General features: G+C 40.1%; 1 protein-coding gene across 39 annotated transcripts in view; it reads left to right on the forward strand.

Annotated features, from left to right (window-relative positions):
• The window catches only part of Trpm3 (transient receptor potential cation channel, subfamily M, member 3), an 857,614-nt gene that overhangs the window by 314,952 nt on the left and 519,953 nt on the right, over positions 1-22,709 (forward strand). The window lies entirely within an intron of this gene.

The following is a 22,709-nucleotide window of genomic DNA, read 5'->3' on the forward strand; positions in this document are numbered from 1 at the left end:
ATTGACTGCCAGATTCACTATTGTACTTTGGCTGTACGATCTAGACCTGGTGAGACATGGTTAAGTGGAAGATGAATTGTGAGATTAGAGACTTGGGGAACCTCTAAGAACCTGGGATAAGACCAAAGTAACAAAAGTAAATTAAATAGGGCTTTGTTGTGTTGATTATTGGTGTCTGAAGGAAGAACCTTGAATAATCTTTGAGTTTCCATCTTTGGTATCTGATTGGACATCCCTAAGAGCAAAGGTCCTGAGAAAGAGGGCAGAGCTACTTTGTGGTTCTCTTGGTGAGCTGGAAAGATGTCACCTGCTGATGCTAATTAGTTAGAGATGAAAGTCAGCAATGTGCTTCTTGGTCTCACTCATTTCATTGACTACAAGTCCCATTGAAGCCACAGTAGCAGAACTTTGAACTAATTGACACACACCTCTAGTAGTGTCATGTCTATGTTACTAGACTATAATATGATGCTAACCAATCATGTCAAACTATGCCCCATTTAACCAATTAGCGTCCCTCCTTGAAGCACAGTCTTTTGGACTCTAGCTAATACTTGTTTTATTTTGCTTTCCTTTCTGATTTTTATACATTGAAGCTAATGAATGTTACCTGAGTAGCGAAGGACATTACCTGGTAGAAAAGTGAGCTGTGATATCAGGACTGATGTTTTATGCTCTGGGCTTCCTTATAAAGCTGTGCCACGCTCATCAGTCTGTTCCCACGGCAAATGTTACTGAACACAGAGAGATTTGTAGTCCATCGTTGCTAATGGTGGTCCTTCCAGAAAAACACTGCTCTTTAGTGCTTTCAAGTTCTCAACAACCAATTCTATGGGGACTCATTCCAACCTTCATTTTTATTTGTTTTTTCATTTTATTTGTTTTTTTTAATTAGGTATTTTCTTCATTTACATTTCAAATGCTATCCCAAAAGTCCCCCATACCCTTCCCCCCCACTCCCCTACCCACCCACTCCCACTTCTTGGCCCTGGCGTTCCCCTGTACTGAGGCATATAAAGTTTGCAAGACCAAGGAGCCTCTCTTCCCAATGATGGCTGACTAGGGAAATCATGCAGCTAAAGACACAGCCTCCAAACGCTGACACCACTACATACACCAGCAAGATTTTGCCGAAAGGACCCTGATATAGCTGTCTCTTGTGAGGCTATGCCGGTGCCTGGCAAACACAGAAGTGGATGCTCACAGTCAGCTATTGGATGGAACACAGAGCCCCCAATGGAGGAGCTAGAGAAAGTACCCAAGGAGCTAAAGGGGTCTGCAACCCTATAGGTGGAACAACAATATTTGTTTGTTTTTTAAGAAGTCTCATAATCTCATGCAAAGATTACAGCCAAGAGCAACCACACCCACCTTTCAATTTGTATTTTAAGTGGCTGACCTCCAAAGGTCTTCCAATTCCATATAATATTCACGATTTTCTCTGAGAGGTAGAAAAAAAGCAAACTGCAGATTTTTGATTAATGAGGGCAGGCCACAAATGAACCTTAGTTGTGAGCAACAGCTAACTTCAAGACATCAATTAAAACGCCCCCTTCCCTACCCATTCTATCTATACATGATGAAATTATGAGGATGTGGGCTCAGGGAGTTTGCTGTGGATAAGGAATAATTGATATTTAGGAAAATAAGGTGTGTTGTTAAATAGAATTTTAATGCTGCACTTAAAGAGAACTTTGTCTTTCCATCTCATAGAATATCAGCCTCCAAATCCCTTAAGAAAAAGTGAGGAAAAAAATGATAAAAGCAGGAGAATGTGACCAAGCTGAAATCTCCAAGGACTGTCAGACACATTTCAGATCGTGGCTTCCACTCATGGTGCACCCTATATTATGTGACTTGGCTTTTTTGTGAACTGTTCCCAGACAGCCTGAGGGGAATTTCTGCAGCCACAAGAAATGTTCTTATTGCTCTGGAAAGTTCTGTCTCCTCTATTGTGGACAGAAGAATGAAACTCTGTGGTAGTGGGGATGAGGAAGGAAATGGTTGGGATGTCCAAGTCCAGGGCCACCTCACTTAAGAAAGCATGGGGTCACAGCAGTGATCCTGCCAAACTCTGTCTCTGCCTTTTGTGGTGACTTCCTGCAGTGTGGCTTCCAGGCCTACCCTCTCCTGGCGGCTAGTATAACCTCAGGTGGCCCCAGAGCTCTAGAGAGTTAGATTACATCTTTCCTTTCCACTATCTGACACAAATAATTCTATTAATCCAAAGTGTTCAATAAGTGTATATTGAATAATCAGGAAAAAAAAGAATCAATGGTAAAAATAAAATCTTAAGACTAACCATAATCTGGAGAGCCTCCGAAGAGAGCAGGTTTTCCAGTCTCAAAGTAATTGATTCAGTAGGTAGGCAAAGCTCCAGGGCTTGCAGTTTTCCCAGATCTGGGCCCAGGAATCTGCATTTTATCCAGCTCTCAAAGTAAGCCGGTTGCCGCTGTTGCCCACTGTTCTCATAAGAACGGGCCCCACATTGAGGGAAGCAAAGCTGGGGTGGGGGTAGCTTAATTCAGTGGCCCAGCTTTTGTTGGCATCTGGGCTAAGCAGATTTTGTGTTAGTCAACAGTGGAAGCAAAGGGTTTGAAGTAAACAGTTCACAGGTTTTCAAAATTTAATCACAAAAGATCATGTACAGAAAGAAATAAATTGAGTTCAGCTGCCCTGCTCTGGGTTGTAGATAATGTAGCATTGTAATCTGAAGAGATGTTTGTCCTCGTTCCTTTAATTTTCTGCTTATTTATATGATCATTTCTCAGTTTTTCTTTTGTATGGCTAGGCCATGTGATAAAAGTTCACATTTTATGTCTTCTTGAATTTATTTGAGATACGGTTATGAGCAGAGCCCCCAAAGACAGTCTTAATACTTAAGATTCTGCTTTACTCCCATAAAATTTGAGGATTGCAACTAACATTCTGCATGGCCTTTAGATTGGAATGGTATTGGATAACACCCCTGAAGGGACTCCATAACTGACACCCACAGTGCAAAAGGCACCAGTGTCCTACCAGGTCCACACCTTAATCATCAAAGCATATAGTGACTCTAGACTAGCATAGGGAAGAAGACAACACTCAGTGCTTCTGTTTGAAAGAAAAAACATTCACATTTAAAATTAAACCCATACATGTGATTTTTCAGTGGCGCCTTGTATTAAATATTATATAATATTATGTATGGAAGAGTAGAGCTAAGCAAGACTGTAATTTCTTTTTTTTTTTTTTTTCTGAGCACATGATTGGACTTTGGTCATTTTGAATGGGACCTTTATGTTTTGTAGCACAGAAAGTTTGTAATTAAGAGCATTTGAGAATTCTGTTCTACCCATTGGCTCTGCTCTGCTTCATTTTCAGGCACATATGCCTAGGAATTGTAGTTTGGGAACTGTATCGAGCTATTGTATTTCTTTACCTATAAATATTTTTCAAGAGTTACTGTAAATTATAAATGTAGACATACTATAGATCAATAGATTCTGGATGGGTTAAGACAGTGAGAAAGGACAGAAAGGGGAAGGGATAAAGTAGGTCAGACAAGAGAAAGCAGGGAAGCAGGAGGAGAATAGGAAGGAGAGAGGGAAAGAGGGAGGAGGCGGCTATTCATCCAATACAATGAGTTCTTGGAGAGGTATTTCTCAATGAAGTCCAAGACTGTCTGCCATAGACCCAGTTCTGAATATTCTACCCAAGTTACAATACTGGGAGGACCTTGAGAATCTGTATTTCACCTGTAATTTTATGTATAATAAAATTAGAAACTCTCTCCTTTTAAAGTGTGGCATGTCAATGAAGAGACTTTGACTCGTTAAATTACACCACTGGCAGGAGTGCTTCTCAGTATCTGATTTAACCACTAAAACTTGAGTGTGTACCATCTTTCTATAATTCTATGTATACATCCATACATCTATCTTATCTTTCCCCCACATTTTGCAATTTCTTATGCTCACAGAGTCCCAAGGACTATTACATTAGTTTCTTATGGGATCATGCAGGAAAACTAATACATTCTGGAGAGGTTAGTTGTATCCTGGGCTAGACGAGATGACAGTATCCATTCTCCCTTTCTTAAGATACTATGCACTTTCATGGGGCATGACAGAGACACCTTAAAATAAGAACCCTAGTCTGTCTCTGCCTGTCCCTGTGGTCCTTGCTGAACTAGATAAGTTTCCCCCAAGTCTTCTACTCCTTGGATTTCCTTCTGTTTGCAAGAGTCACTTATTCATCAGATCATCCAACTAGAAAACCTAGGTTGTTGCCTTTTTGCCTTACTTCGTTTTATCCTTACATAATCTGACAATTAGTCCTGCCAGATTTTCTCCTGTCTCTGATCCGCCCCCTTCTGTCTATTCCTAGTTCCCAAATTTGGCCTCTCTTGTTTCTTGGGCCCAAAATACTATAACTGTCTCCAGTCTTATCCACCTGAAATCATTCTGTCCCACACCCCCCAGAATGGTTCATTTAAGATACAAGGGAGCTGAGGCTGGGGTGTTCCTGTATCTGATGTTCTTCCATGGTTCTCTGTGTTCTCTCAAATACAATCTGAACTTCTTGACCCAATAAGTAAGGTCTCCCATGATCTGGCCACTGATACTTCTCTGACTACATATGTCGCTCTGATTGTGGAAATCTTTATCGTTGGTCTTTTTGCACAAGTGACTTCCATACCTGGAAAGTCTCACCAATTTCTGTCCATTATTAAACGCTCAACTCAGTTGAGCAGAATGTGTCCAGAAGAGGAGGATCTCCTGAGAAGCAAGTTGGGGCTCTCCTCTTTTGCATGTTAATAAAATCAATTACTGCTCCCTCTCCTCACTCAATCCCAGTATTGAAGATCTTCTCAAAGTCAGGAATCCCATTTCATTCCTTTTGGTATAAGGGGAACTTGGTAGGGAAGCAGAGACACAGTAGGCGTGGAACGAACTATGCTTGAGCAGGTTACAGTCGATGGAAGTGAAATCATGTGCTGGTTCAGGCATGAGATGTTGCTACTTAGACAATGAAATGTCACTACAGTCCCCTGGCATTTTTCGACAATTAGAGAATCTTGAGGTTATTTACTTCATGTGTTGCTTACACTGGAAGATTAAATAATTGAGCGAATAACCAGTCCAGTACTTAAAGCAGTCCAGCACCTAGTAAAAGCACAGCAAAGTGGCCGTGAACTCAAAAAGACACTAAGTCATTCAGATCAGGTACCTGTTTTAAGAATATTTACTGAAAGAAAAGTGAGAAATGAAATTACATCATTTATTGATTGTGTTAGCGTGGATGCAGTCCTTCATTTAGTGAGCTAGTAGAATTTATTTCCTTTAATAATGTTCTTGCCTGGACCATGCTGTAAACTAAAGAAAGTAATATTAGAAGGAGAACACTGTTAATCCTGTTGTGACCTCTCCTGATTTACCTTTAACTAGGTGTCTGGCAAATATCTAGAGATAATGACATAGGCAATGTCCTACCAAAATATTCGAGTGCTTTAATGTACATGCGATTTGAGAGTTGATTTTCTGACACATTGGACAATTTTATTACATTATTTACTATATATTAATGTCAAGTGGAAATCTTAGTTTATCAAGATCCCATAAAGAAAAAAACATCCATCGATGAAAATAGCTACCTGGTGGAAGAGATTAAAATTCTTAAAAAATAATTCCACTGTTGGTGGTTAAATACAAGAGCACATGTGACTAGATAAAAGATATGTAACTATCTGTGGGATTATCTCTGTCTTCTTGCCGGATGAGAGTGTTGGCAAAAGGTGAGTCATCAGATAACAATTGTTGGCCCTACAGTGGCTTGAAAGCTGGCTTGACCGTGTTGGATCCGGCAGTTACATTTGCACAGGTGTGGAATGCTTTGGGTACTTCCTTTCAATCTCAGGACAACTTATGTCCTGAGCTTTCAGAGCAGTATCTTTGGTTTCCACATACTGTATACAAAGCAGAGCCTTCATTGTTCCAGTCAAAACTGGCTCTACACATTGACTAGTTGGAAGTGAAACATCATCCGAAGTTGACAACAGCTTCTCTGAATGTTCCATTCTGAAGACAGGCATTTTAAGTCTTGCTTGAGTCATTTGCTTTTTCTAGACTCTCATGAGATCATTCCTAGACTTGGGAAGGGGATGCTCTAACATTGGGTGTACTTTCCTGTTTTACAAGAGTCTGAAGTTCACCTTACATTGGGAGAATTAGCTGGTACTATTCACTAAAGATAGAAAGACTAAAATTATTTCCTATGTTATTGTAAATGTGATCAGTTTCTGTGAAAGTAAACATTCCATAGTCTTGCTTTGCAAATTAGAAACAGTAATGTGTCAGTTTGATTGATGCATCAAGTAAACTACTTAATTGTATTATCATTTTGTTCTATAATAACATCAACTTAGAACTATTAAAGAAAATGCAACACAAAAGTTCATTCCAATGAATACGTAAAGACATTCTACTTCAACACGATATTTTTTTTCATGGCATTAGCTCATGTGAGCAAGGGTAGGAGATTAATTAGGGATTTATATAAGAGGCTATATAATTTAACATAAAGATTGCCATAACTAGAGCTAAGTTTTGGTCATTAACTTCAGCATGATCAAATGGACAGTAAACTGCACTAAACTGCCTTGGAGAAGTCAATTAGAACTCGAGTTGAGTTGTCAAGAACACTTTTGATGTCTTCGTTGTCTTGTGTATAATGACAGAGGTTTGGGTTGGATAAGGACCAGTCAAAATTGTTACTATAAAAAGCCGGATCATCAATATTTCAGGCTTTGTGGGTCAGATAGTCTCTGTTTTAACTGCTTTGTAGGCGACCCACTCTGTACTGTGACAAGCAACGCTATTTTACTGGGGCTCAGTAGCAGTAATAAGACGGAGTATAACAGATGAGGGCAGTTGTGTCCCAGTTAAGCATTCATGAGCACCAAAATCTAAATTTCATTCAATTTCAAATGCCACCCAATACTACTCTTACTCTCATTATTTGTAATAACTTTAAATGCAAAGTAAAGTGCTTTTAGCTTACCACGGGTAGACAGAAGGTAAATGGGACAAAGTCTAAAGAAAATAGTTTTTCATCCATGACATAAGGTCACTTCCTGCCTAACATATTTTTAATTGGATGTTTCTTTTTTAATTTAATTTTTATACAATATATTTTGATCCAGACTCCCCATGTACTTCCTAGACCCTCCTACCTTCCTATCCAACCTCATGTTCTCTTTTTCAAAAGAAATTAAAACAAAAAACGCATAAGACAAAAAAAAATGGCAAAATGAAACTAAAAGCCCCCCCTCCCACATTCCACATCCCAGCCCTCCACACACAGTCTTGAAGTTTGTTTTGCTGTAGCCAACTACTGGGCATAGTGTCTGCCTGGGGTGTGGGTTAGTACCCAGTGACACTCCCGTGCAGAAGCCCGATTTTCCCCTTTCCCAAGAGGTATCACTTGCAAATAGCTCCTTGGCTAGGGGCAGGACCTTGTATCTACTTTCCTTTACACAGGGACCCATGATAGACAATGTGCAGAAAGTGACTGCAGGGATCTAAACAGAAGGAGACTCAGAAAGATGACAAAAGACGGCAGTGATATATCACTCCAAAGAAACAGTGTCTTCTACAAACAGCAGGACTAGTGCACACACGAACTCACAGAGCCTGTGACAGCATGCACAGGGCCTGCACAGGTTCAAGCCAAACAAAGCCCCTGCTCTAAGGTGTTTTGATTACAGAAGGGTGAAGATTATAATAGCAGGCCACCTTCTTAAGGATGCTGAGACGAAGCCACTTGCCCACTGTTTAATTGGGATCAGTAGGTTATCTTATGATGGACAAATGCTTGTCTTTTCTCTTTAAAATATATACGCTCACTTCTTCCATCATTCAGAGATTATATTGAAATGTCCAGGGACTGAAAGTGAAATATTAACATTTTAACATTTGGAAAGTCCTTTTCAGCTTGTGGGGTACTTTGTCCTATAGAAGATGAGATGTACTTTGCAGCGTGGTCTTGTGAACAACTATAGTAAGTCCGTTCACTCCCCGTTTTAGGTGAAAATGTCGAGTTAGATAAGCCTCATGCTAGTGGGTTTTTTTGATTCCCTATCATCTTCTACATCTTACCTCTGTCTCTTCTGATTCTCTTCCTTCATCTAAGATCTAGCTAGCCCACAAGAGTTCTCTCATAAACCTATAAAGGAAACACAGAAATTATTTGGATACTCTCCCCATATGTATGTATGTATGTATGTATGTATGTATGTATGTATGTATTCACTTTACATCCCAACTAAAGTCCCCCTCACCTCTCAGTCCCCCTCACTTAGTCCCTTTGCCCATTCCCCTCCCCATCTGCTCTGAGAAGATGGAAACCCCCCCCCCAGAATATCAATACCAGCCCACCCTAGCAAAACAGGTCTTTGCAAGACTAGGCATATCCTTTCCCACTGAGACAAGACCAGGCAGCCCAGTTAGGGGATCAGGATCCACAGTCAGGCAACAGAATCCAGGACAGCCCCTGCTCCAGTTGTTGTGGGACCTTCAGGAAGAACAAGCTGCACTTCTGTACCATACATATATGCATACATACATACATATATACATGCACATACACATACATACATGTGGGGTGAGGCTAGGTCCAGACCATGTATGCTCTTTAGTTGGTGGTTCAGTCTCTGGGAGCCTCCAAGGGTCTGGATTAGTTGATGCTGTTGGTCTTCCTGTGGAAAAATTGATGCTCACTTTTCCCCCCAAAGCCTTCCACAAGACTCTCCAAACTTCCTCTGTCTAATATTTGGCTATGGATCTCTGAATCTGTTTTAGTCAGCTGCTAAGTGTAGCCTCTCAGAGGACAGCTATGCTAGACTTCTCTCTGCAAGCATAACATAGTATCATTAATAGCATTAGTGGTTGGTTCTTGCCCATGGTGGGGGATGGGTGAGGAGGGGGTGGTTTCTTTTAAAAGCATGTTCTCAAAAGTATCATGGGCAAGACACAAAATTCTGGATCTTCCTTTGTTATAAATTAAATTGGTGAATTGAATTATTATTAAATTAATACCTCTAGTATTAGTATAGACTATAATTAGTATTCAGTAAATATAAATTATTTCCCTTTGAATCTAATAAAATAGAAATGGTACAATGCACAAACGAACAAAATCAATGATGTCTTTTGAGTAATTTGCAGTTGTGGAATCCATGTGCAGAGCTGTTTTTCACTTTTAGTCTCTGTGTATTTTGTTAGTGTTCCCAGAGAAACATATCCATATGATAAACACATATATGTAGATGCATGTCTACAGGTATATGTATGTGTTCTATAAGAGCACATATGCAAAAACAAGGAGAATGTCTCATTGTGAAATATTGCCTCCTTTGCTCTCAGAGGCTTGGCAAGTCTGAAACCTGCAGGATTTCAAGTCTCAGGAAGCCAGCCAGCTAGAGATTCAGGGGAGGTCAAGCTAGATTTGCTGTGGAGCCAAGAAGAGCTGATGCTGCAGAAGTCTGCAGAGAGAGTCTTCCTTGCTTAGAGGAGGTTGGCCCCTTTTAACATCTGGTCCCTGCCTTGACATTATGGAGCATAATATGTCCTAACCAAAGTCTTATGGTTTTAATGTAAGCCACATCTAAAAGCACTCTCATAGAAATATCTGGAATGTTTGACCAAATCCAAATACCTGGGTGCCATGGCCCAGACAGCCTGGCATATATCAGTCATCATATAGGTCTTTGTTAATTACTCATGCTAGATGCAAATGACAATTTTCTTCTAAACTCAACCTTTAGCATATCCAGTAGTAGAATGAAAGTGCATCCTACCCACAGAAGTTGTAGCCTTCTTTGTTCTGGGGCTCCACAGGCTTCCATTTCTGTACTTATCTCTATACTTTTCTTTGGAGCCTAACTTTTTCTCTTCCCCTACTCTCCCCTAACATTTGCCAGGGCACCACTTTCTAAGTGATCTTGAATTTTCATTCCCTACATCGAGCTTCTCTGTGACGCCTGTGGACTAATCTCACTGTGATCAATATTTCCAGCTGACTTGAAGTTTACCATTCTGAATTTGTATTTTTGAAAAAACAAAATGCACAGCAGCACATTCTTTATAAATCATGTGATAATAACTGAATGCAAATGAGATTTTGTGACATTTTAATTAATACAGAATTACCATGCAAGAAGTTGTTCTGCATACAATAGATTGTTAATATTTTAGTCAGCATTGACCTGTTTTCACTGGCATTATTCTGAAGGCCCAAAGTTCATACACATTTAATATTCAATGTGCATATTGGTTTTGTTTTTGTGTACTAAGTCACACATCAACATGAAAATATATGAAACTGGGTTTACTCCCTATTTGTTTTTTCTCTATTCATTTTTGTATTCTTTCCACAATGTTTATTCTACAATAATCACCTGTGTCATGTCACAAATTGTGCTATATTAGAAGTTGCAAGATGAAAACTGCTAATCCTTTGATCAAAAAGGGCTAATGATGGCAGTAGAGGTCAGAGAAGGACATTGGGGATATTTTTGTATTGGGAGTTAAGATGCACACACAAAGCACAGCGAAGAAAGGTAGCCAGGCTTTCTTTTTTTTTTTTTTTTTTCTTTTAAAGAAAGACAACATCTGATGGAAAATGGAGGAGTTTGGAAGAGTGGGTAAAAAGGAAACTGTTGGACAATAGAGTGCCATAAAAGAAAAACAAGAAATATCCAGGGACTTGGCCAGGGCAGGACAGGGACTTGCAAAAAGGGAGCAGACATTTGGAAAGGGTGAGGGCTGTGTAGCAGGGAGGGAGCCCCAGGAGGCTGGGGGTTGTTATTGAGGAGGGTATGAGGTGTTCATTAGCTGGGCTGTACAGCTCGTACTCACTCAGCAGACTGCCGAGTTTAGGCTGCTCAGTTGAAGTGCAACACTGCCACCTCCTCACCCTCTGCCTCAAAGCTTTGTAGATAGCACCACTTCCCCCAGCTGTGCCAATGCAGGGGCGAACCCAAATTCATTAGTCATTTAATGTGGGAACTGTTCAGCACCAGCAGGATGCTCTTGAGAGGGTTTTCACTGTGGGAGGGATGCTTTGCTGTTCTTTCTTTCTTCTCTTTTCCTTTTTTTTTTTTTCTCCATAATTTATATTTTTGTGCCCCTGGCAAACTCATTTTCCATATCCAAACAACTTTGCCAAACTGCTTCATGGAGAAGCATCTCATTGTATTTTATGCATTCTAAAGAGCTTTGTCCAGGATGATAATGGCCTTCAGAGAATTACAGTAAACAAATGTTGTGGCAAGAATACTTTTCTTTTGCTCTGGAAATCTCTGAAATATAAAGCAAAGGGAAGAATGGGCATGCTTAGTTTTAGTTACTTGGTCACACTAGCAAGGGAAGGGTGCTGACATATGGGTCTTTCCTCAACAAGTGGGCCTATTCCATAATTTGGGTCTTTCCTCAACAAGTGGGCCTATTCCATAATTTGGGGTTCTTGAGTTCTGAACTGATTCTCTGAGGTGGGCAACTTCCAACAGTCCATGAATGCATCCAACAAATAACCTAGTTGAGGTAATACTAGAACATCATAAGGAGACTTTCCTGACAAATTGTATAACTTACGTTGAGCATCATTAATGAATTTTTACCATAACCTCAATAATAGTTACAGTCACTGTGTGGCCATCCTTGCCAAAGCACATTAATTTGCAAATGGTGTCCTCTCCAGTTAAGATTGCCTTCATGATCAGTGCTGAAGGTTCAGGATAGCTAACCTTTATTGCTGGCTTGTAGAATCTTCCATCTCCCAGGGCCAGCTAAATCTTCTAAATAACAGTGGCTCGACCATGAGTAGCCTTTGCTATACAAAAGATACCTTACATCTGCCTGTCCTTGTCACCAGAAGGCATCACTCCTCTCTTTTACATACCAGGGCCTGGGATCAGGCAAGTAGGGCTCACCCCTGTAACACAGAGCCCAGTAGTAGTACACCAAGGAGCAAAGCCCAAATGATTAGCAGGCTCTGCCTCACTTCCCCAGGACGCTGAACAGAGCAGACCTAAACCTACTCCTTTGCTCCCGACCACTAGGTTTTTGATTGATTTTTGTTTTCAAGTGATCATGTGTCTCACAGGCACCTCCTCTAGAATTGCAGTCTAGCGAACTGTTTTCCTGAGCCGCTTCTGTGACTGTCCCAGGCCTTCGTATCCCAAGGATCTGCTACCCACAGCACTTCTATGTCAGATTTACTTTGGTTTTGTATTAAGTTGTATCCCGAGCTTTTGTCCTCGCCAGCAAGAACACACTCAGGACAACCGGAATCTTCTGCGGCAAAGCTTTTATTGCTTACTTATCAGGAGGGAAGACCCCAAACTGGGAAAATGGCGCTGCTTATATAGCCCGCAGCGTGACGTTTCAGCACCTGATGTGTCGTGACAGCTCCTGATTCGTTGCTCGCCCATCACCCCATTTCTATGCCGCGAGATGGGCAGTGACTAGGCGTGAGTTCACTCTTGCACTTGCGCATAAGGCTTGTTTACTAGTTAGGTGCAGTGGAAGCCAGTGCCATCTTATAATGGCGATTGCTCACAGCACGCACGCGATTGCTCGTGGCACGGCTCTCCACAAAGTTGAATCATACCAAGTGTATTTTGTATCTGGCTTCTTCCACTCAATGTATTTCTGACATTTAGTCACTTTGTTTTGTTTTATCATTCTCAATGGTGTGAGTATACCATATCTGAGGTCTGATATTTTTATAAATGGGCATTTGGGTTATTTCTCTTTATAGGTCCCATAATGGAAGTTGCTGTGGACATACCTGAGAACATACACACTCATTTGTCTTGGTATCTCTAGGGATGTAACTGTGATTATAGGGTATAAATGTTTGACAGGAGTAAAAACAACTGAAGGATTCTTCCACAACAATAATACTGTTTTACACTCTTATATGTGATTGCTGTACTTATATAATCATATGAGTGTATTTATCTATCTATCCTGTGCAGTCACATCTCTTGGTGCTTACAACTTGTAGCTCACTTATGGCTAATCTAGTGATCTTCATTCACATATTAATTTTGTAGCAACAGCTAGAAAACTTTATGGGTTTGGCCAAAGAAAGGAGAAGAAAGGAAGCAGTTATTGAATTATAGTGACTAAACACCAAGACTCATAATGGGCATCTTATTTAATCTCCAGTAATAAAGTTTTACTGTATCCGTTTTCAGATGGGGAATGTGAGTCTGGGAGAGGTTAAAATGATGTAGGGATAGTAAGAACATTAATTACTTGGCAATGTGGTCAGGAGAAGTGCAAGAGGACTTGGGAAGTTTTGAGAATAGCAGCTGTCACTTGAGAAGGTTATTTGTGTATTTTTGCTGTTCTGAAGGATGCTACAATTTAAAAAAAAAGGCTATTAGCTGTTTCTCTTAAGGAGAGCCTGAATTTCACACCAAGAAACGTTACAAAATGTTGTCTGCACCTGAGTGAGTAGGGTAGGCTTACCTATAAAGAGAAACCAAATGAGTCTGAATGTTCTTAGTAGGAAAAAACCACACACACACACACACACACACACTTTGTTGGAGGTAGGTTTTGGGGTTCACATTTCAAAAAGAGAGTGTGATAGTTAATCCTACCTGTCTGCTTGACAGATCTCGAATCACCTAGGAAACACACATCTAGAAACTGTTAGGGATGCTTTTAGGATGGTTTAAGTGAGATGAGAAGACCCATCCTAAATGTAGGCAAAACCATTACATGGACCAGGATCTTGGATGAATAGAAATGAGTATGGATGTAGAATACCAATATTCATCTACACTTCCTGAATGTGGGTACCATGTGACCTGCTGACTTCCCCACTATAGACTGTACTGTCAAATTGTGGGTCAAAATAAACCTTACTTGAAGTTCCATCCATGGGCATTTTGTTGCAGCAGTGAGAAAAGTAGCCCAGAAAAATAGTGCCAAAGAGTGAGCATGCTGTTTCTGTGATAAATCTGAACACGTGGTCCTTAGGCCTTTGGGATTGGTTTGAAGGGAGAATGTAGAGAGTTTGGGACAAAGGCTAGAGAAGCTTTAGAAATCTCTAAGAGGCACTTAATGGGCCTCTTGACAGGAGCTTCAAAGAGCAGAATATCAAGAAAGAGGAATGTGGACATGGGAGGCCTGTCTCAGGTCTTCAGAGGAGAACATGAGAACTCTGCTGAGAATTGGAATAGTTGCTATTCTCATTGTACTCTGGAAGAGAATGTTGCTGTGTTCTCTGTGTGTCCTGAGAATTTGAGGGAGACTTAATTTAAAACTTACAGACTTACGTACAGCCTAGCGCGCAGATGGTAACATGGTTGTTCCTCACTGCTAAGGTTAAACACTAAGTATGGCAAATAACGTCAAAAAGATTTGAAAACTGTGAACTGTGAAAATTGTGTCAGCCAGGTCAACATTTGAGGACAAGCTAGGTGCAGACTAACTGCCTAGAATTGTTAAAGAAAAACTCCTGCTTTTCTCTGGGACAGTAGAGCAATGCATTGTGGGTAATACTCCCGTAACCAAAAACTCCAACTTTTCTGTTCTGCTTGCTTAGTTGTTTGAAGAAGGGCTTCATTAGGTAGCCTTGGCTGACCTGGAACTCACTATGTAGACCAGGCTAGCCTCCAATTTACAGAAATTCACCTTCCTCTGTCCCTCTAGCCCTGGGATTAAAAGCTTGCTTAGCATACCCTACTTAAAGGCTTCAACTTTTGCAAATGCAAATTCATTTGAAACCAGAGACTCCAAATTTAGAATCTCACCACAGGAATTCCTCACTTAAAAAAAAAATTAATATCTAGAGAAGTGTTTCTTCAGGTTCAACCTAGAAGGCACAAGGAGACCATTACAATTGTGAGTCAAGGAATCCAGGCAACCTCTCAAGCTGGCAGCAGAATTTGACATTGTTATCCCTGTGGCACTGGCCTTGTGGGCATGAAAGGTACACCATGCTCCAACCACTGTGGCTTTCCTACCACGATCTGTGAGGAGGTAGAAGTGAATCGGCTCTTCTTCCATTGCTCACTTGGCTTTCTACAAGTTTCTTGTCACAACAACAAGAAAAATAATGCAGAAAGTATATAGTCTGTCACTAATTAATTGTCAGAGTCACACCTAGCACCGACCTTATCAGGTCTATCCTGTGCATGCCGTGCTATGCTGTATACTGGAAATAAATAGCCGTAAAGTCATTGTGGTTGGCTTTCTCTTTGGGGACACACTTTATGTCCTAATCCTCGTCACGTGTACTGCCTTAGTCTGTCATGCTTAGGCCACCAGCGTGATTCTGAAGGCTTACTATGTCCTTTTCTTCCTCTGCATTTGTCTCAGATCGCTGTCCTTTGAAGGATTTTGGGTTTGGGCCAGGGTTTTGTTTTAAAGCCTACTATAAACAAATGGCAAATATCACCAACCTCTCTGTCAGTATTTGATCATTGTCCTCTCAGCACCGACTTCGGAAGTCTCAGAGCTTATTTGACAGGCTTCTTAAGCTGTGTTCTGGCCTTGGCTAAGTTGAAAGTCTGATTTTCCCAAGATGCTGAGCTAAGGGGAGAGAAGTCTCCATCACTTTGTTCTACAATTTCTATTTTACCTTTTTTTTCATTTTTAATAGCGTTCATTTTTTAAAAAGAAATATATTAGGGGCATCTACTTTGGTTAAAATCAGGAGTCCGTGAAGAAAAACAATAGTATTTAAGAGGACTCAACTGGAATTTAGAGGTGAGTGTTTAAAAGTAACCACAGCTGTTAACCATTTTAATCAGGTTCATTTTATACCAAAAAGGATTTGAGGTGATATTTTTACTTAAAACTAAAAATCAACTCTCTTATTAAACTTTTAAAATGGTGCGTATAATTTCTGTTACATATAAATGCTAGAAGGAAGGATATTTGTGATGTCATCCCTCATCTATGAAATGGGAAAATATGTAACTCTCAAGCTACGTTTTATAAAAGCATGCTCACATCAGCTACCCAGCCTCCCTGTACACTCTACATCATCTCAGGGTTACTCAGAATGCTTGATGCAGGCTGTGTGAAAAGTTGCCATATCTCATTGTCTATAGATTCGCTACAAGAAAAGAAATCCATATTAAATCAGGAAAGACACAGTTACTTTTCCTGAATATTTCAAGCCCCAGGTAGTGGAATCCACAGATGAGGAGTTATGAACATGAGAAGTCAATTGCACTGGTTTATCAGGCAAGAGCAACACACATGCCAGTGTCAAAGCTAGAATCTTAGTCATTCAATAAATACTTCCAAGCATCTCCTATGGTCTAAAACCCATGCTGTCCATTAGTAAAATAATGATGAAAAACCAAAATGATCTCTCATACCTAGGACTTGAACACTAATGGTACAAATAACTAAATAATCATACAGTTTCTGATAAAAAATAATAGAAAGCATACCAAGATACCAGATGCTGGAACACAACAGAATGTGAAACAACCAATTTTCCTTGAGAAAAAAATTCCCATTAAGGAATTACAAATCTTCTTAATTTTGTTTTTCAGAAGACTTTTACTATGCAGACCAGTCTGGCCTCAAACTCCTTTTCTTCTTGCTTTAGATTCCCAAATTGTGGGATTATAGGTATGTGCCATCATACTGACTCTGTTGTTTGTTTTCTACATTTGTGAACATTTAAGGCAATGACACACACAGTCTAAGTTAGCACTATACCAAGATATTCCCCAGGCCAGATCTATACAAATATTAAGAGATGGGGGAAAGCCATTCTTGGTAGAGAACAAAGTTTTGAGCAGAGGTACTGTGGTGTGAATGGGTGGTCCACTGGGTGGCTTTCAGATCTTCTTGTAGATGAAGAGGTCGACAGAATAAGGAAATAAGCATCATAGCGGCTGGGAGGGAGGGGGGAAGGGCTTGGTGTACATTGCTCAGTGGTTTGGATTTTGCATTTTTCAAACATTCTGAAGTGTTCTTTGGGGAAAATGGGTTGAACAAATATTCACAGAGGTCACTCATGTGACACAGACTGGAGTAGACATGGGAATAGAGTGATAAAGGAACCCACCCAGCTCTCAGAATCTCAAGGGGTGTTAGGCATGCCGAGAAACAATGGTAACTCAAGGGCACATGGCTCCTTCGCTTACCCCAGGGGAGCTAGGAGCATAAAAGATAGCTTTGTTTGCTTTGTCAGAAAAAAAAACTCCATTTTCTGCCACAGCAAAAATAATTGTGTTCCTATCCAAAATTTAATGTATCTATAATGTCATTGCTGTAGAGTGAAAGCTTGAAATGTATTTGAAAAGAAAAATTCATGCTGGCACTCCACTTCTACAGATTTGGTGCTCACAGTACAGACATATTCCCCTTAAAGGAAAACTGGAAAGAGTTTGAATTTAATTGCTTCTTCTCAACTGCCCTGAGAGAAAGCTGTTGGCTGTCCCGGCCCTTTACCAGTTTTGTTATCAATAATACAAGAGATGAGGCTTAAATGCAGCTTCCTCACTGGGGAAATGCTGTCACAGGAGCCAATGACCTAAATTGTCTTTAAACATCAAGCTTTCTGAAGTGAAGAGGACACATTTGCCCTTTGAATATTAAACTCCTCCTGAAACTGGGTCAAAGGGCCTACAAAGAGCCCTTTGACTACGTTCTCTTCCTTGAGGAAAGTGGTGCCGGGGGTTACCTTGAAGAAATTAGTTATAATTCTTGGGCACATTGTAGAAGAGTTGTTTTGGGAAGATTCATCCTCCATCGTGTAATCATGTGACAATATTTAGGGTTCCTTGACTGAGTATGAATCTGATTCCTTGGGAATTACTTACCCCGCCCAACTATATTCTATACTTTGATATTATATGTCTGTCTTCAATTATACGCACAAATGAAATTCCACCCTCTCTCAGGTCAATATAATCTTTATATTTACTTTTGATTATTTTTCACATGTTTCATGTCAGTGTCTTTGGAGAGAGGAAATGAATGATGACCAAGAGAAGATGAACAATTCTCGTGGTCAAGGCTGACTTATGGAGGAGGATATGGTGGGCCCATGAGGATAAAAATGAAAACCACCTAACAGGTCATCTCAAGAGCAAGGAAAATATCTTCTCCATGGTTCATTCCATGACACATATTCTAGAGGAATAGATGGCTCCTTAGTCGAAACAACAGGAAGAAGAGACAGTGAATGAACTGTTTCAAGAGGATGAGCAAAAGAGAAAGACTTAGCAGGCAAGCTTCAGGTAGCTGGGTGGCCAGAAGACAGGCACATTTAGGTTTTATACATAGAGCAGAAAGCAAGTAGGCAAAGAGATACTTAAAAATTCACAGACAGCTGATAAGAAGAAAGAACAAGTTATACAACATGCTAGGGTAAAAAAAAGTAAATGTAACTTAGGCTCAACCTAAGATCTCTGCTACAATTGTGGGATGACTCACATTTTCATTTTCACACAGTGCCAAATAACAATATCTAACATTGAGTGAATATTTATTGTGCCAAAGACAAGAGATTATCAGGTGGTAGACATATAGTCAATGTTTGTTGAATATGTTAAAGGGGAAGGAAACATAACTTTACCTTCTAAGAGATAAAGACCAGTTAAAGCTACAACAGTTTTGGTGAGAAAGGGGGAAAACTCACATTTTTAATCAGCTAAGATAAGATAATTGTGGTTGACATTGAAAAATGAGTGTTATGTGCCAATTATATATTACACATTATTTTATTTAATTTGTACTCCAAATTTGCAAGGAAGACAAGGGAATAATATTCATGTTGCTGGTAGTTAAGATAATAAAACTACTTACAGTAGGGAAATCGTAGTTAATTAGACCCAGGAAATTATATGGCAGAGCTGAATTTTGAACTTGAACTCTGCCTCCAGAAACCAAAACTCCTTGACAGCGAAGGAATGAGGCTGGGCTTTGAGAATCCTTTTCTTTTGATTGTCTAGCAGTGTTTGACTTTCTCTTGGTTATCCATCTATTGACATGTGGATTATGTATACATATATCTATCTACATGTATCCACATGTGTCCACAGGGATGTTTGTACATATTCATGTATGCATGTACAGCCAAATATGCCTATTGTTCCTATTGAATATATATACATCTATACACATGGGTCCACATGTATCTATTGCTATATACATTATGTATATGTGTTTCTATCTACATGTATCGACAGATCTGCACATTTAGAGAAGTGTGCCTTAATTAGTCATTTTTTAAACAGTCTATTGACTATTGTGGTCTGAGAAATGCGGGTTATATAGAATTTTAAACCTGGAAGAATATAACTAGACATTTCTCCCACTTATGCTCCTTATTCTGAGGATAGAGGAGTGAGTGATCTTGCAAGATCACATGTTAACAAAGCTTGGGTGTGGTAAATACTATGCAACATGTGCCTAATACTAGTACATTTATTCAGTATATATATTTGCATTCAATCTTGGCATGATTTATTGGCAAGCGCTCACCACTGTATATGTTCATTACCAGCACCTTAAAGAGCAACTGAAGAGTGGATGGAAGTAGTTGCCTTTGAACCAGGAAGCTTGTCTCAACACTGGGCAGCCTGGCTTGCCTGAACGTAACTATGCCTTTATCTCTCGTTAAAAGCCTCTGTCAAGCTGATAATGCAAAAATAAATTTCTTCGATTTCTGTACACTACACAAATTAATGTTAGGAGGCCACTGGGTTCCCACTGTGAACTGTTGATTTTTCTATGGCTTGTTTTCAGTTGTCTTTCATTTTAATTCATTATAGTTTGATTTAGGGTTGAGTTTGTAGACAGGGCACCAGATGTAATCGAGGGCTAATAGTAGATAAGTAAACATGTTACCTGGGTCCTGCTGTTGACTATAGAGTTATCTCTGCTCTAGGACATTCCCCTGACAAGAATATGTGAAAAATGCAGGCATGAAGCATGCACTTACACCTTTCTGCTTCCTCTATAGCAAGATATTCTTGGGAATCCTGGATGGATTAAAGAGCTTTCTTATCAGAACTATCCCACCACTGCCACCAGTCTCCGTTTCTATGTTACCTGTGATATTTGGCAGATTATTAAATCCAAGGCATCATGTCTATTCGATGAAATGAAGCTGAAAATATTGTATCTGTTGGAAATGCCCTCCAAAGACATAAATTGATTACTCTGTCACTTGTGCGTCCCTCCTGGAGTGCACCTGCTGCCTTCTTACAACTTCCATTTCATATATGGTTAGGTCCTAACATTCAGGAACTCATAAGCTGAATAACTGGGATGTGGTTGACGTCCTTCCTGTGGGGAATGTATTTGTTTCTAGGCAAATGTCAGTGGTATCAAAAAGTTCTGAGTGGCTCATTCCAAGGTCAGAGAAGTTTTGAAGAATTCATAAACAAATGTGAGTGTGTGTGCTTTAAAACTAATTATAGACACTACATAAATGTATGGGTGATTTGTACTATATATACATATGTGTGTCTATTTACATTCATTGTTGGCAAGCTTTATGTGTGATACAACACAGGACCTAAAAGTGTTAACAGTACATTTTAAAGTTATGAATGTCTTCTCGTTCATTTTCTGAGTTTCTTCCATTTTTAAAATTTCAACAAACATGCAGTATGTTTGATAAAATGGGCCATTTTAAAGCATGTCTACCCTCTAGTCTCTTTCACAACAAACCATGAAATCACAGCAAACCTGCCAGAATCAGGCAGGACACAGGAAACTGCAAGTGTTCCCTGGGCTGGGGCCAAATAGGTCACAGGATTTGAGCTGGTTCTTCCTTCACCTTCTTCTCCGAAGAAACAGCTATTCTAGGACAGAAGAGTCTAAGGGACCATGGTGACTGATGGGAAATGACTGATGGGCCGGGCTGGGCTAGAGGCAAAATCTGATCATTGAATTCTCAATTTTTATTTCTTTTGAATTGCTGAATAGTCTCTGTCTTCTCACAGAAATTGCAGAAATATAAACTCAGTGGACTCCAGCCAATGTGAAAGTTGATGATCAATTATAGAGGAGAGTTTTCTTTCTTTTTTTATTAGGTATTTTCCTCATTTACATTTCCACTGCTATCCCAAAAGTCCCCCATACCCTCCCCCCCACTCCCCCACCCACCCACTCCCACTTCTTGGCCCTGGTGTTCCCCTGTACTGAGGCATATAAAGTTTGCAAGACCAATGGGCATCTCTTTCCACTGATGGCCGACTAGGCCATCTTCTGATACATATGCAGCTAGAGACACGAGCTCTGGGGTACTGGTTAGTTCATATTGTTGTTCCACCTATAGGGTTGCAGATCCTTTTAGCTCCTTGGGTACTTTCTCTAGCTCCTCCATTGGGAGCCCTGTGATCCATCCAATAGCTGACTGTGAGCATCCACTTCTGTGTTTGCTAGGCCCCAGCATAGTCTCACAAGAGACAGCTATATCAGGGTCCTTTCAGCAAAATCTTGCTTGTGTATGCAATGGTGTCAGCATTTGGAGGCTGATTATATAGAGGAGAGTTTTCTAAGGAGATGATTGTAACATCTCTCCACGAAGAAAGCCCCCAATGCCATGTAAAGTTCTTGTATCCCCTTCACCATTTTATTTGAATATATGTGTTCATGGTCCGCATGTATGCCTATATACATGTATGCCTATATACATGTATGCCTATATACATGATATGGGTTCGTCAGCAATCTAGCACTAACAACCAGTTCAGAATGGATTTTTTACTTTCTCCTAAGGTTCCAGGGCATGCTTCCTTTCTTTACTTTCATAATTACATTATTTTAATGAACTCACCAATAAAAACACTGCAAACTAGATTCATGTAGCCACTCATACAAACACTTCCCAAGTTCCAAATTCTATATATCTCAGTGAACTTCTACACAGTTAGGATAGCCATTCTGAGCTTGGATTAGGGTTTTACATTTTCAGTACCAATTATATTTTTATGCTCTCTCTCTCTCTCTCTCTCTCTCTCTCTCTCTCTCTCTCTCTCTCTCTCCCTCTCTCTCTCTTTCACATAGACACACCACACACCAAGACACAAAGTGAACTGTGATAGAGCTAAAAGTAGACAAATAGCTCATGTCCTCCTTTACCTACATTCAGTTGCTTCCAATGAAAAAACTGTGGGCCCTGACATGATTACCATCGTCTTTGAGATTTGAGAAAATAGTTTCAGTAGTTCAAGAGATGAGTAGTAGAAAAATAAGCCAGAAGTGGATGCAAGTGTGTGCTGTTTCGATTCTGCACAGAAGTAGCATCTGCAGCATCCTTTTTTTTTTTTTTTTTTTTTTTTGAATTTCAAATTTTTTTTTCCATTTTTTATTAGGTATTTCGCTCATTTACATTTGCAATGCTATACCAAAAGTCCCCCATAGCCACCCACCCCCTCTCCCCTACCCACCCACTCCCCTTTTATGGCCCTGGCGTTCCCCTGTACTGGGGCATATAAAGTTTGCGTGTCCAATGGGCCTCTCTTTCCAGTGATGGCCGACTAGGCCATCTTTTGATGCATATGCAGCTAGAGTCAAGAGCTCCGGGGTACTGGTTAGTTCATAATGTTGTTCCACCTATAGGGTTGCAGATCCCTTTAGCTTCTTTGGTACTTTCTCTAGCTCCTTCATTGGGGGCCATGTGATCCATCCAATAGCCGACTGTGAGCATCCACTTCTATGTTT

This window comes from Mus musculus, chromosome 19 (assembly GCF_000001635.26).
Source record: "Mus musculus strain C57BL/6J chromosome 19, GRCm38.p6 C57BL/6J".
NCBI classification, from domain to species: domain Eukaryota; kingdom Metazoa; phylum Chordata; class Mammalia; order Rodentia; family Muridae; genus Mus; species Mus musculus.